At 43.9% G+C, this 14,357-nt stretch overlaps 1 protein-coding gene and 1 non-coding gene across 2 annotated transcripts in view; both read right to left on the bottom strand.

Moving 5' to 3' along the window:
- LOC127573683 (ras-related protein Rab-26-like) overlaps positions 1-14,357 on the bottom strand; it is a 336,554-nt gene that overhangs the window by 227,496 nt on the left and 94,701 nt on the right. The gene's annotated exons all lie outside the window — the stretch shown is intronic.
- Positions 12,737-12,809, bottom strand: trnak-cuu (transfer RNA lysine (anticodon CUU)). The gene has a single exon. It is a non-coding gene; the product is annotated as a tRNA-Lys (tRNA).

The raw sequence follows: 14,357 nt of genomic DNA, 5'->3' as shown, positions 1-14,357 counted from the left end.
GGTCAGCACACTATAGGAAGGATGTGATTGCGCTGGGGACAGTGCACAGGAGATTCACCAGGATGTTGCCTGGATTGGAGGACTTCGGTTATATGGAGAGATTGGGCTTATTTTCCCTGGAACAGACAAGGCTGAAGGGTGACCTGATAGAGGTATATAAGATTACGAGAGGCATAGATAAGGTAGATAGTCTAAATCTTTTTCCTGTGATTGGGGTATCAAAAACAAGAAGGCATAGGTTTAAGGTGAGAGGAAGGAGTTTCTACACCATCTCCAGTTCAATCACCTGTACTGTGGCGACCAGAACTGCACATAATGCTCCAAGTGCAGTCTGGCCAGCATTTTCTTCTGCTGTACCATGACATACCAACTCCTGTTCTGAATGCCTCGGCTGATGAAGGCAAGAATGCCATATGCCTTCTTCACCACCCTGTCTAGCTGTGTTTCAAGGAACTATGTATTTGTACCCCCAAGGTCTCTCTATTAAACAGCACAGCCCAGGGCCCCGTCATTCATTGCGTATGTCCTGCCCTGGCTTAACTGCCCAAAATGCATCACTTCTGACTCGTCTGAGTTAAATTCCATCCGCCATTCCTTTGCCCACTGTCCCAGTGTGATCAATACTCTCTTGTAACCTTAGACAACCCTCTTCACTCTCCTCTACACCACGAATTTTGGCTTCATCTGCAAACATACTATTTGCGTCACCTGCAATCTCATCCAGATCATTAACATGTATGACGAACAACAGAGGACCCAACACTGATCCCTGAAAAAACAACCCTCCACTGCCACCCTCTGCCTCTCACAGTTGAGCCAATTTTGTATCCAACTCACTAGCTCATCCTGAATCCCATGTGTTCTAACCTTACAGACTAGCCTACCATGCGGGACCTTGTCAAAGGCCTTCCTAAAGTCTATGTAGACAACATCTACCACCCTGCCCTAGTCAATCCTCTTGGTCAAGCAACAAAACTCAATCCAATTCTTGAGACATGATTTCCAGTTTACAAGGCATTTAGACAGACACATAAATAGGCAAGGCGTAGAAGGATACAGTCCTAATGTGGGCAAACAGAATTAGTGTAGATGGGCAAACAGGTTGGCATGGACGTAGTGTGCCAAAGGGTCTGTCTGTATGACTGTCTGACTCTAAGGGTGAGAGCGGGCTCATTGGGAGCTCTAAAAACCTAACGTGAGCAGGTTTTGAATAGTTTCTTACTGTACTGTACAATTCTGCCTGCATCAAAACTTTCCACATTCTCACTGTGACAACTCCTTAAACAAACGCTAATTCCTGGTAATCAAAACACCCAAAAATTACTGTAATTATTGTGTATGTTCAGTGTTATTAGAGTGGGATAATGGAGTCTCCAATTAAATCAACAGACTTAGCTCAGTTTACGCTGCTGGGCTGAGGATGCATGTATACAGGTGGATCTGCCAGATGCAGAGGCAATGAAGGAAAGCATCTTTGCAACATCATTTGGCCCAGTTGATAAATTTGTGGCACATTTTAAACGTTGCAGATGTCATCTTCCATCTTCTCGCAGCTACCATCGGGCAGGAGGTACAGAAGCCTGAAGTCCCACACCACCAGGTTCAAGAACAGCTACTTCCCTTCAACCATTCGGTTCTTGAACCAACCTGCACAACCCTAATCACTACTCAGTACAGCAAAAGAATGACCACTTTGACTACTTTGCACTACAATGGACTTTGTTTTTTTTTGTTCTAATTGTGTTCTTTCTTGTATGATTTGGTTTTAATTTATGTTTTTCTTGTGAATGTTGTGTCTCTGATGCTATACGCCTGTGATGCTGCTGCAAGTAAGTTTTTCATTGCACCTGTGCATGTACTTGTGCATAAACTTGACAGTATACTTGACTTTGACCTTGACTTTGTGTTTAACAGCAATTATAGCAAGTGATGGAGTTTGAGCATTCATAAACATTCAAAAACATTGGGCAAATACTATATAAAAACAGAAAATGCTGGAAAAACTCAGCTGGTCAGACAGCATCTGTGGAAAGAGAATGTTGCAGATCTGGGACCCTTCATCAGAACCAAGAAATAGAAAAACAAGTCAGCCTAGGTGTGGGGAAGGTGGGGAAGGAAATGGGTGGAAAAGGGGAATTTCTCTGATACAGTGTCATAATGTAGCAGTTAAGTTAAGATTCTTTGCGTAATGTGATAAGAATGTCACATAATTTGTGTAATGTTGTATCATCTGACTGGACAGAAAAGATGTAGAAGGAACCTTATAGATCATGAGGGGCATAGAGAAGGTGAATAGCCAGAGCCTTTTATCCAGGCTAGGGGAGTCCAAAACTAGAGGACAGAGGTTTAAAGTGAGAGGGGAAAGATTTAAAAGGAACCTGAGGGGCAACTTTTTCCACACAGAGGTTGGTGCATATATGGAATGAGCTGCAGATAAAGTCGTAGAGGAGGGTACAATTACGACATTTAAAGGACATTTTGACAGGTACGCGGACAGGAAAGGTTTAGAGGGATATGAGACAAAAACAGACACGTGAAACTAGCTCAGGTTTGGTTAGTGTGGACGAGTTGGGCCGAAGGGCCTGTTTCCATGTTCTATAACTCCATGAACACTGATATTATGGACTCTTATCCATACTCCTCGCTGCCTTGGTGAAGCAGCAACATAATCGAAGATGCCACCTACCCCGGACATTCTCTCTTCTTCCGCTCCAACCACCCCCCCCCCACCCCCATCGGGCAGAAGATACACAAGCCTGAAAGCACGTACCACCAGGCTCAAGGACAGCTTCTATCCCGCTGTTAGAAGACTATTGAACAGTCCCCTAGTACGACAAGATGGACTCTTGACCTCGTAATCTACCTCGTTATGACCTTGCACTTTACTGTCTACCTGCACTGCACCTTCTCTGTAGCTGTGACACTTTACTCTGCATTCTGTATTGTTTTACCCTGTGCTACCTCAGTGCACTGGGTAATGAATTGATCTGTATGAATGGTATGCAAGGCGAGTTTTTCCTCAATACTGGTGACAATAATAAACCAATTCCAATATTTTCAGGATGGTGTGTGATCTACAGCACGTGAATAGGTAGCATGTCAGTTGGGATGCCAATCAAGCAGGTTACTTTTTCCCAGATGATGTCAAGCTGTTAGAGCTGCACTCATCTAGTTAAGGCACGGTATCCCTCATGCTTAGAGTCAAACCACAAAGAAACAGGCCCTTCGGCCCAACTGGTCCATGCCAACCAAGATGCCAATCCAAGCTAGTCCCATTTGCCTGTGATTGGCCCACTCTACCTTTCTACCTCTCTACCTTTCCTATCCATGTACTTGTCCAACCGTCTTTTAAAAGTTGTTATTGTACCTGCCTCAACCACTTCCTCTGGCAGCTTGTTCCATATACTGCTGAAGAAAATCCGATATTTCCCATGTGGAAATGAGGTTACTACCACAAAAGGATTGGAAGTTCTTTTTGACAATAAATGTTACCCTTTATGTGGCAACGCGATGCAATACTTCTGAGTGTACCTTGCAGATGATGGACAAATTCTGGAGAGGTATGAAGTAAGCCATTCACTACCAAGCCAAATAATTTTTTAAAACAAAGACAGAACTAAGCCATCAAATCACAGATGTCATGTCACAAGTTTCAGTATGGATAATGATTAAAGTCTTCAAAAAAGAATAACTTATTAAAAAGTTAACAAATCTGTTGTACCAATTCTTTTGAGGGCAAGAGTTCTTGAAAGTGCTGAATAAAATGCTCCTAAATCATTCCACTTAATGAATCTCACAAAAGAAAATCAATTTAAAGTTGGGTCCAAAGGCATTTCTTCATCTTAAGAAATGCTACCTACTATGAGTGGGCAATATTGATTCACTTTCTGGATTTAATGCACAGCCTGCAAGCTGCACCAGTTGATAACTCAGTTCTCAATGTTTCCTTTGTCCATTACTTTGTACAGTCTCTCACAGGATCTGGATGCCGATGGCAAGCCCTTCGGCTAAAGGCAAATCCCCAATAGTCCTTAGAGTTGAGTTGAAGGCATACAGCATAGAAACAGGCCCTTCGGCCCTCCACGTCTATGCTAACCATTTTGCCCATCCACGCTAATCCTATTTGCCCACATTAGGACCATATCCTTCTATGCCTTATGTATTCAAATCTCTGTCTAAATGCCTCTTAAACATAGCGTTTGTATCTGATTCCACTGCCTCCTCTGGCAGCGCGTTCTAGATATCAACCACTTTCTGTATACCCATCAGATCCCCTTGGGGTATTAACAGAGATTAACATCCAATGCTGAGGAAAATCTCTAGTCCAGCACCACTAAATCCCAAGTGTGCCTGGATTATCAGAGGTTTACAGTACTTGGATGCTGGTGTGCAGAGATGAATCTTTTAACAGGTAAGATTGAGTAGTCTGTTGGGCCATTTCAGAGGGCAATTAAGAGTCCACCTGCTGAGGTTTTGAAGTCAGACTGGACAAGAACAGCAAATCTCCTTCCTTATTAGTCAAGTAGATGGGATTTTACTGCAATACAGTAGTTTCAAGGCCCAGAGTACTGATATCAAGCTTTTGATTCATTAATTAATTAGGATTTGAAATCATCTCCCTGGATCTTTAATCCAGACCTTGAAGTCACTGGTCTATTAACCATTAAATTACCATTCTCCATTGCAGTCAGACATGGTAAGAAAAACTCAGACAAACTATGCATTATTTGCCAGTGCCAATGGCACAGTGTGATTGCCTGGAATACATACATACGCACATTCGGCCCGTCAGGTTGATGCCAGCTCCCAACAGAGCAAGCCCATCAGTTCCACTGCTCTCCTCTAATTTCCCTGTTCCCCCGCCGCTTGTTCTCTCCCGCATGCTCATCAACTTTCCTTTGATTCCTTCACCATATTCAACCACGACCGTGCATCACTGGGATTAATTTTGGCTTTGGGCATTGGCATAAATCAACCGACATCAACTCAGCCAGAGACAGCCACAGGAAACGGGGAAGCCAAGTCATTAAATATATTCAAGAAGGTGGTGGATATATTTCTGAATGCCAAGGAGATCAAGGAATACAGGGAGAAAACAGGAACAGGGAATAGTAGGGCAGGCTTGAGGGGCCAAGTGCCTTGCACCTGTTCCTTTTTTCTATACAGGTCGTCCCCAGATTACGGCAGAGCTCAGTTCCTTGTGAACTGTTTGTAACCCAGACAGTTCGAAAGTCAGAAGTGCGGCTGCAAACCGAGTTCCCACATGGCAAAGTTGCCTGCAGCCACTCAGCAGCCACCAAATCCATCCCACCAGTTTCCCAAACACTCATCCATATGTATGGAGCTGTACTGGTATTGGTTTATTATTGTCACTTGTACCGAGGTACAGTGAAAAACTTGTCTTGCACACCGATCGTACAGGTCAATTCATTACACAGTGCAGTTACGTTGGGTTAGTACAGAGTGCATTGAGGTAGTACAGGTAAAAACAATAATGGTACAGAGTAAAGTGTCACAGCTACAGAGAAAGTGCAGTGCAATAAGGTGCAAGGTCACAACAAGGTAGATCGTGAGGTCATAGTCCTTACATAAGTTAGACGATTTTAAACTGGGGAGAACCTGTATCTCTAATTCAAATCTTACAATGTTAATTTTGATTGACTTCAATGTATGATGGACAACTGAATCCCCACTATCCTTTATACACAATCTACCAAATACAAGTGAAAATCAAAAAATAACTGTAGGTGCTGGAAATCTAAATCAAAAACCAGAAAATGCTGGAAACACTCAGCAGATCAGGCTGAATCTGTGGGAAGAGAAACAGAGTTTCAGATCAAAGACCCGTTGTCAGAACCAAAATAAAGAGACAAGCTTGTAAATTTGCAGGCAAAATGCTACCAAATGCAAGGTTTAGCCATAGTGTGCTCAGTTCATTGGGATGCTCTGAGAACGTAAGAAAGTCATTCTGGGTCTGTGCCTTGGCCAACATTCATCTCTCAAACACTCCCACTAAATCAGACTCTCCGGTCATTGGCACACCGCAGCTTAGAGCTTGCTGTGCTGCAAGTGGCTGGCATGCTTCCTCGATCATAACATCATCTACATTTCAAGAGTACTTAATTTAACTTTAAAGTGCTTTGGAGGGGTTCCTGAGGTGATGAGAAGGTGCTACATAAAATCTCAGAGTCATACAGTCATACAGCATAGAAACAATTCCTTCAGCTCACCATCAAGCACCCCCTTACACTAATCCCATTTTATTTAAAACATAGAACAGTACAGCACAGAACAGGGCCTTTGGTCCACAATGTTGTGCCAACATAGCTCATCCCTCCTACCTACAGAATGCCCATAGCCCTCCATTTTCCTCTCATTCATGTGCCCATCCAAGCCCCTCTTAAAAGCCCCCAATGAATTTGCCTCCACCACCCTATCAGGCAACGCATTCCAGGCATCCACCACTCTCTGAGTAAAAAACGTACCCCTCACGTCTGTTCTGAACCTGCCCCCTCTCACCTTAAATGCATGCCCTCTGATATTGGATCGCTCAATAATGGGAAAAAGATATTGCTTGTCCACCCTATCTATACTCCTCATAATTTTATACACTTTCAACAAATCCTACAGATCTTTCCTACATTCCTCTCAGTTCCCCCCAGATACTACCACTCACCGACACACCAGGTTCAAATCACAGGGGCCAATTCACCTATCATCCTGCAGGTTTTTGGGATGTGGGAGGAAATACACACAGTCACAGGGAGAAGGTGAAAACTCCACACAGACCACACTGGAGGTCAGTGTTGACTCTGGGTCACTGTGAGGCAGCGGCTCTGACTGCAGCACCTCTGTGAAACTTTCTAGTTCTGTACAAGAGCAGGAAGCAGCACCAACACGGTCATCAATGGGCCAGAGAGGAAGGTAAAGGAGGGAGCCCGAGTACAAATGAAACAAGGATTGTTCCACTTATCCCACAAGGAGACAGACAAGACTTGGAATCAGAACAAGGTTTATTATCACTGACATATGACGTGAAATGTGTTGTTTTGCGGCAGCAGGACGGTGCAAGACATAAAAATCTATAAATTACAAAAATAAATAAATAATGCAAAACAAAAAGGAATAACGAGGTAGCGTTCATGGACCATTCAGAAACCTGATAGCGGAGGGGAAGAAGTTGATTCTGAATTGTTGAGTGTGGGTCTTCAGACTCCTGTACCTTCTCCCCAAAGGTAGTAACGAGAAGAGGGCATGTCCCAGATGGTGAGGGTCCTTAGTGATGGAGGACACCCTCTTGGGGCTCTACCTCTTGAAGGTGTCCTCAATGGCATGGAGGGTTGTGCCCATGATGGAGCTGGCTGAGCCTACAACCCTCTGCTGCCTCTTGCGATCCTGTGCATTGGAGCCTCCATACCAGGCAGTGATGCAACCAGTCAGGATGCTCTCCGCCGTACATCTGTAGAAATTTATAAGAGTCTTTGCTGACATACAGAATCTCCTCAAACTCCAAACTCTGCTGGCGTGCCTTCTTCATGATTGCATCAATGTGTTGGGCCCAAGGTGGATCCTCAGGGATGTGACGCCCAGGAACTCAAAGCTGCTCACCCTTTCCACCGCTCACCCCTCAATGAGGACTGGTGGGTGTTCTCCTGACTTCCCCTTCCTGAAGTCCACAATCAGTTCCTTGGTCTTGCTGACGTTGAGTGCGAGGTTGTTGTTGTGACACCACTCAACCAGCTGAACTATGCAGATTCCCATAGATCACTCAAACCAGCATCCCCTCCACTGACCCCATCTACACGTCTCACCGCCTCAGAAAAGCAGCCAACATAATTAAGGACCCCTCCCACCCTGGACATTCTCTCTTTCCCCCCTCTCCCAGAAGATAGAAAAGCCTGAGAGCACATACCACCTGACTCAAGAACAGCTTCTATCTCACTGTTATCAGACTCTTGAATGGACCTCTCATATGCTAAAGATGAATTCTTGATCTCCTAATCTACCTCGACATGGCTCTTGTACTATATTTGTCTACACGCACTGCACATTCTCTGTAGCTGCAACACTATATTCTGCATTCTGTTTTCCCTTTTTAACTACCTCAATGTGCTTATATATGGAATGATCTGTCTGAATGGCAGGTAAACAAAAGCTTTTCACTGTATGTGACAATAATAAACCAATACCAATAATAAACCAATATCAGTAGCTACACACAAACTGCTGGAGGAACTCAATGTGTCATACATCTGTGTACAGAAACGGACAGTCAATGTTTCAGGTCAAGACCCTTCATCAGGACCCAGTTCGGATGAAGGTCTCGACCTGAAATGTTGACTGTCCATTTCCCTCCATGGATGCTGCCTGACCCGCTGAGTTCCTCCAGCAGTTTGTGCGTTGCTCGAGATTCCAGCATCTGCAGTCTCTTGTGTCACCAGCAGCGACATCTTCGATTAGAAGGAAGCGAGTGAAGATTCTCCAACGCAAGAATGAGTTCAGCCAAGCAAAAGAAGGGTGTTGGTGGAGGGAGACCTACTGGGTCCCTTTTCAAGGAAGAAGCAAAGAGCCCTCAGATCACCTTGGTGTAGAGAATGGAGCAGGTGAACCGGTTGGGACCAGGACATTGGAAACTATCAAAATGGCAGAGAGCGTCAGGGTGTCTAAACACGAGTCTTTTCCTTTTAATCCAAGATTGGCTGCAAACATCAGCAATAGGTTTTAGTTTTTTCCTGGGCAGTGTGGTCATGAGTGAACTAGCACTACTCTTCCACAAAGAGGGGCCAGGAGCACGATTTTAAACTAGCCTATTTTTAAACATTTTACAAGGAGCAAAATAAAGATCAAAACATACACATAAGATTAAACATCAAATATCAAAAATATCGGGCAGTGTAGCAGTTAGCGTAACGCTTTACAGCGCCAGCGACCCGGGTTCAATTCCGGATGCTGTCTGTAAGGAGTTTGTACACTCTCCCCGCGTCTGCGTGGGTTTCCTCCGGGTGCTCCGGTTTCCTCCCACATTCCAAAGACGTACGGGTTAGGAAGTTGTGGGCATGCTATGTTGGCGCCGGAAGCGTGGCGACACTTGCGGGCTGCCCCCAGAACACACTACGCAAAAGATGCATTTCACTGCATGTTTCGATGTATATGTGAACAATAAAGATATCTAACTAAACTTCAAAATTATGTTAAAAAAAAGTGCAGGATCCTGAAATATTTTGCTGATGGAATGACAGCGCACACATTTTTAGGGCTAGGGATGTGGTTAACCAGTAATTATGGATTAACACACTATTAACTACTCACACCTTCTGCAACAAAGCATTACATTTTCAGAGAATTTTTACAGCGTAAGTACCTCATGAATATTTGTGGCTAAAAATTCATTTGTATAATGCTACGTTTTTTCCTCCAGAATAGGCAACTGAAAATCAATTTTTTCTAGAGCAAAATGCTATAATAATTATTTCCAGTACAAAATTCTGCCAGCTGGAGACTGGCAAGACCAGCGTCTGCAGTCGGCTAGACCAGCATCCCTAGTTGCCACCACCTTGAACCACTGCAATCATTCTGGTGAACATGTTCCCACAGCACTGCTGGGGTCAAAGTTCCTGGATTTAGACTCAGTAACACTGAATGACCAACGATATATTTCCAAGTCAAGGGAGGTGTGTGACTTGCAGGAGGAGCTGTTGCAGAACCCTGGGCATTTTGTGGCTGGTGCACACTCCAGCATCTGTGGGCGTCAATCAAACAGGCTGCTTCGTCCTGGATGGTGTCGAGCTGTCAGATTTCCTCTGTTTCAGCAGTGAATACTGACAGCCTCACCGCAATTTCTCCGTAATATATTTGTTATTTTTGTTTCTCTTTTCACAAGACCCTTGGGAAATGAGCTTTGTTTTCTCTAAGTTTGCGTGCACCTTGTCTTATCACCACCGAACATGCACATTTAATTGTTGCCTGACTGCACTTCCAGCCTTTATTGTAAATGGGTACAATGAAGCACAGCTTTAGGCTTCTTGTTTCAAGCTGGTGTGTGGCACTCCTGCGACAAATGTTTCAGTGAAAAGAATAAACAGGGAGATGCAGTGACGGATCAAATGGATATCATTCATGTTAAACTGAAGAGAGATGATGAAAGGGAGTTGTTGTCTAATTTTCTCATTTCCCAGTGATTCAACAGCAGAGCTCAATATAAGCCTGAATGTCAGGACCTCATCATCTGACCAGGCACAATACAGTTTTCCAGATTCAACAACGAACTCAATATTTCATCAGTCAGGGCATTAAGTACAGGAGTTGGGACGTTATGTTGCAGTTATACAAGACTTTGCTGAGACCGCACTTGGAGTATTGTGTACAGGTTTAGTCACCCTGATGCAGGAAAGACGTTACTAAACTGGAAAGAGCGCAGAGAAGATTCACGAGGATGCTGCCAGGACTCGAGGGCCTGAGTTATAGGGAGAGGTTGGGCAGGCTAGGACTTTATTCTTTGGAATGTAAGAGATTGAGGGGTGACCTTATAGAGGTGTATCTAATCACGAGGGGTATAGATAGGGTGAACGCACATTGCCTTTTCCCTGGGAAGGGTAACTAAAAACTAGAGGGCATAAGTTTAAGGTAAGAGGTGAAAGATTTAAAAGGGGCCTGAGGGGAAACTTCTTCACGCAGAGGGTGGTGCGTATGTGGATTGAGCTGCCAGAGAAAGTGGTTGAGGCAGGTACAATAACGCTTTTTAAAAGACAATTGGATAAGTACATGGATAGGAGGGGTTGAGAGGGATTATGAGCCAAACATGGGCAAATGGGACTAGCTTTGTGGGCACCATGGTCGGCATGGACCAGTTGGGCCAAAGGGCCTGTTTCCATGCTGTATTACTCTAGGACTCTAAATTTCAGGTAATCAGCACTCTAATTTCAGATTTCCAACATTAACAATATGTCGGTCTGCTAATTTAAGATAATTATTCTGTATTTACACCTCTTCCAAATCGACCTTCTGTTCTTTTGTTTACGTATCCTAATACTTTTCACACTGCACCATCATCCCCTGCCTTCTTTCTATCACTTAGCCTTTCCTCTTTTCAACCCTGTCACAATCTTCCCATTTATCCTCTCCTATTTTCTCTGCACTTTAAAATTTATCTCAGGTTCGGATTAGTATGTAGTCATATACACCAGGGTGCAGTGAAATTCCTTGCTCGCGTGAAGCTCACAGAGTAAACAGTATACAAGCTAATAATAAATAAAATAAATACAGCGACAAGCGAAAAACAACAGTGGTGCAAAGATTGTAGTGCATTCTGAAGTAGAGCAAAAAGAAATGCTAAAGTGACAATAACGGAATAACCGACAGATGTGGAGTTAAGAGTCCGAGATGGTGGCAGTACCACCGGGAAGGGGACGTGAAAGAGGTGATTGGTTCAGATGTCTGATAGCAGTGGGGAAGAAGCTGTTCTTGAGTCTGATCATGCAGACTTTGAAGCTCCTGTATCTTCTCCCAGAAGGTAGAGGAGAGAGAAGAGGGAATGGCCGGGGGGTGGCAGGCATCCTTGACGACACCGTCATGAGGATGAACTGGAAGGAAGGAAGTGATGAGCCAGTGACGGACTGCTCTCAAACTATTCCCAATTCTGATGCAAAGTCATAAGTAATATCTTCACAGATACTGCCTGACGTGCTGAGTATTTCCAACTGTTTCTGTTTTTATTTCAGGTGTCCAACATCTGCAAAATTGTATTTTCTTTTGAGTTCTAAGCTAACGTAAGAACACAAGAAGATAAGCAATAGGAACAGGCCATTCAATAAGATCACAGCTGATTTGATCATGGCCCCAGTTTCACTTCCCTGCTCATTCCCTGTATCCCTCAAATCCCTAGTGGGCCAACAACCTATTTCAGCCTTAAATATATTCACTTTTGGAACTCATAACTCTCCAGGATGGAAAATTTCAAGTCACTGAGTGAAGAAATTCTTTCTCATTTCTCTCTTAAATGGTTGACCCCATATTCTAACACTTAACAGTTGTACAGTGGGGGAACCAAATTACCGAAAATGCCTTCATTTGGATCTGACGTCAAACCAAGACCCTCTCAAGTGGCCCCATGACACTTCTGAAGAACAGAGATCCATCAACCAATGCCTCTGGAAACGAGTCCAATGGTCGCTTCTCTTACTGCAACTTGCGAGCAAATTGGTCGTGATTTCTCCACATTGTAACTATAAACTAGCCTTGAAGGAACTTCACGGCTGCTGTTAATTAACAGCCAAATTTAGCACTTCTGCATTGCTTAAATAACAGAGCAACGTTAGTGAATTGGGAGTAAGGATGCAGAGAAGCAAAGGGCGAAGGGGATATTGGAAGGCATTGCCTTCCCCACACATAGCATTATTAGGGTGTTGAATGTTTTGATATAGATATTTTAATTATTTATTAATCACATATACATCGAAACACACAGTGAAGTGCATCTTTTGCGTTACTGAGAATGTGCTGGGGGGCAGCCCGCAAGTGTCGCCACTCTTCCGGCGCCAACATAGCACGCCCACAACTTCCTAACCCGTACGTCTTTGGAATGTGGGAGAAAACCGGAGCACCCGGAAGAAACCCATGTTGACACAAAGGGAGAACGTACAAACTCCTTACAGACAGCAGCAGGAATTGAACCCAGGTCGCTGGCGCTGTAATAGCATTAGGCTAACCACTACACTACCATGCTGCCCAAAGAAATTGGCGCCCAACGTGGGGCTCGAACTCACGACCCTGAGATTAAGAGTCTCATGCTCTACCGACTGAGCTAGCCAGGCTGTCATCAAACCAAGACCTCTCAAGTGGACCCATGACACTGTTGAAGAACAGAGATGCCATGGATAACATAAGAATATTAGAAATAGCAGGATTGCAGACCATCCTTGTGTCTGGTCTTCCCTTCAATAACATGGTTTTATCTCAGGACCACTTTTCTGCACGAAGCTACATCCCTTGATACCATTAATATACAAGAACCTGTTGGTCCCCGTCTTGGATATACCCAGTAACTGAGCCTCCACAGTCCTTTCGGATACAGAATTCCAAAGATTCACTGCCCCCTCTCAGAAGAAAGGAAAAGTTCCGCCTGAGCTGTCCTGAATGGCTGACCCTTCATCCATAGACTGTCTCTCCTGGTTCTAGGTACCACTGCCACACATTTACTGTCAAGCCCCCCCTCAGAAGCATTTTGTGTACATTTCGATGAGATCACCTCTCACTCTTCTAAACTCAAGAGAGTACAAGCCCAATTTGCTTAATCCCTTCTCATGGAACACAGTACCCATTGCAGGGATCAATCTAGTGAAACATCAGTGCATTCCCTGTGTCACAAGTACATCCTCCCTTGAGTAGATGCAGGTCCCTATTTCAGGTGCAGTTTCATGAGGACCCTATATAATTATAATAAGTCATCGGTACCCTTCTTCACAAATACTCTTGCAATAAAGGGATCTATATCCCTTGCCTTCCTACTTGCTTGCTGTTTCTGCATGGTAATTCTTAATAATTTGCGTACAAGGAAATCCAGGTCCCTCTGAACACCAGCACCTTTCAATCCCCCACTATTTAACTAATGCTCTACTTTCCAATTTTTTCTATTAAAAATGCATCACCTCACGTTTTTCTACCTGTCATTATATTCCATCATCAAGGACATCTTCCAGAGGCAGATAACATTCATTAATATTCAATAACAATTCATCTCTGCAGCATCCTACTGACCCAAAGTGCCCAGTTTGTGCTTTATCTCTGTTAATCGTTCTTCGCTGCACATCAGCAGATTGTCCCCAATTTTGCTTAATAATTTCTTTGTGGCAGCTTATCGAGGGCCTTCTTAAAGACCCAATACATCACATCTACTGGCTACCCCTTGTCTATTTTGCTAGTTATAAATAAAATGATATTTTCTTTTTGTAAGTCCCTGTGGACCCTGCCCTATCATATTATTATTTTCTATGCACCCTGCTACCACTTCTTTAATTATGTCTTACTAACGTCTACAAAGTGGGAGGTAGTTCTCCATTTCTTGCTCCCTCCTTCCTCAAATGGTGGGGTTACATTTGCGACCTTCCAATGCATGGGAACTGTTCCAGAACTCGTGGAACAGTGGAGGATGACAACCAGTGTATCCACTGTCTCTGTTGCCTCCTGTATTAAAAAAACATAGACAGCAGGTCATTAGGTTCTGGGGATTAATTGGCTTCCAGTCCAGCTAATTTCTCCTTTTCATTGCTGATGATAATTTCTTTCAGCTCCTCCTTTACTCTCGATGTGCCGCTCTTCACTACTTCTGGGAGTTTTCTCTACTGTCTTCTCTGAAGACCAAT

This window comes from Pristis pectinata, chromosome 8 (genome assembly GCF_009764475.1).
Source record: "Pristis pectinata isolate sPriPec2 chromosome 8, sPriPec2.1.pri, whole genome shotgun sequence".
In the NCBI taxonomy this organism is placed as follows: domain Eukaryota; kingdom Metazoa; phylum Chordata; class Chondrichthyes; order Rhinopristiformes; family Pristidae; genus Pristis; species Pristis pectinata.
The sequence above is the reverse complement of the archived record's forward strand: the minus strand, read 5'-3'. Positions and strand labels throughout refer to the sequence as shown.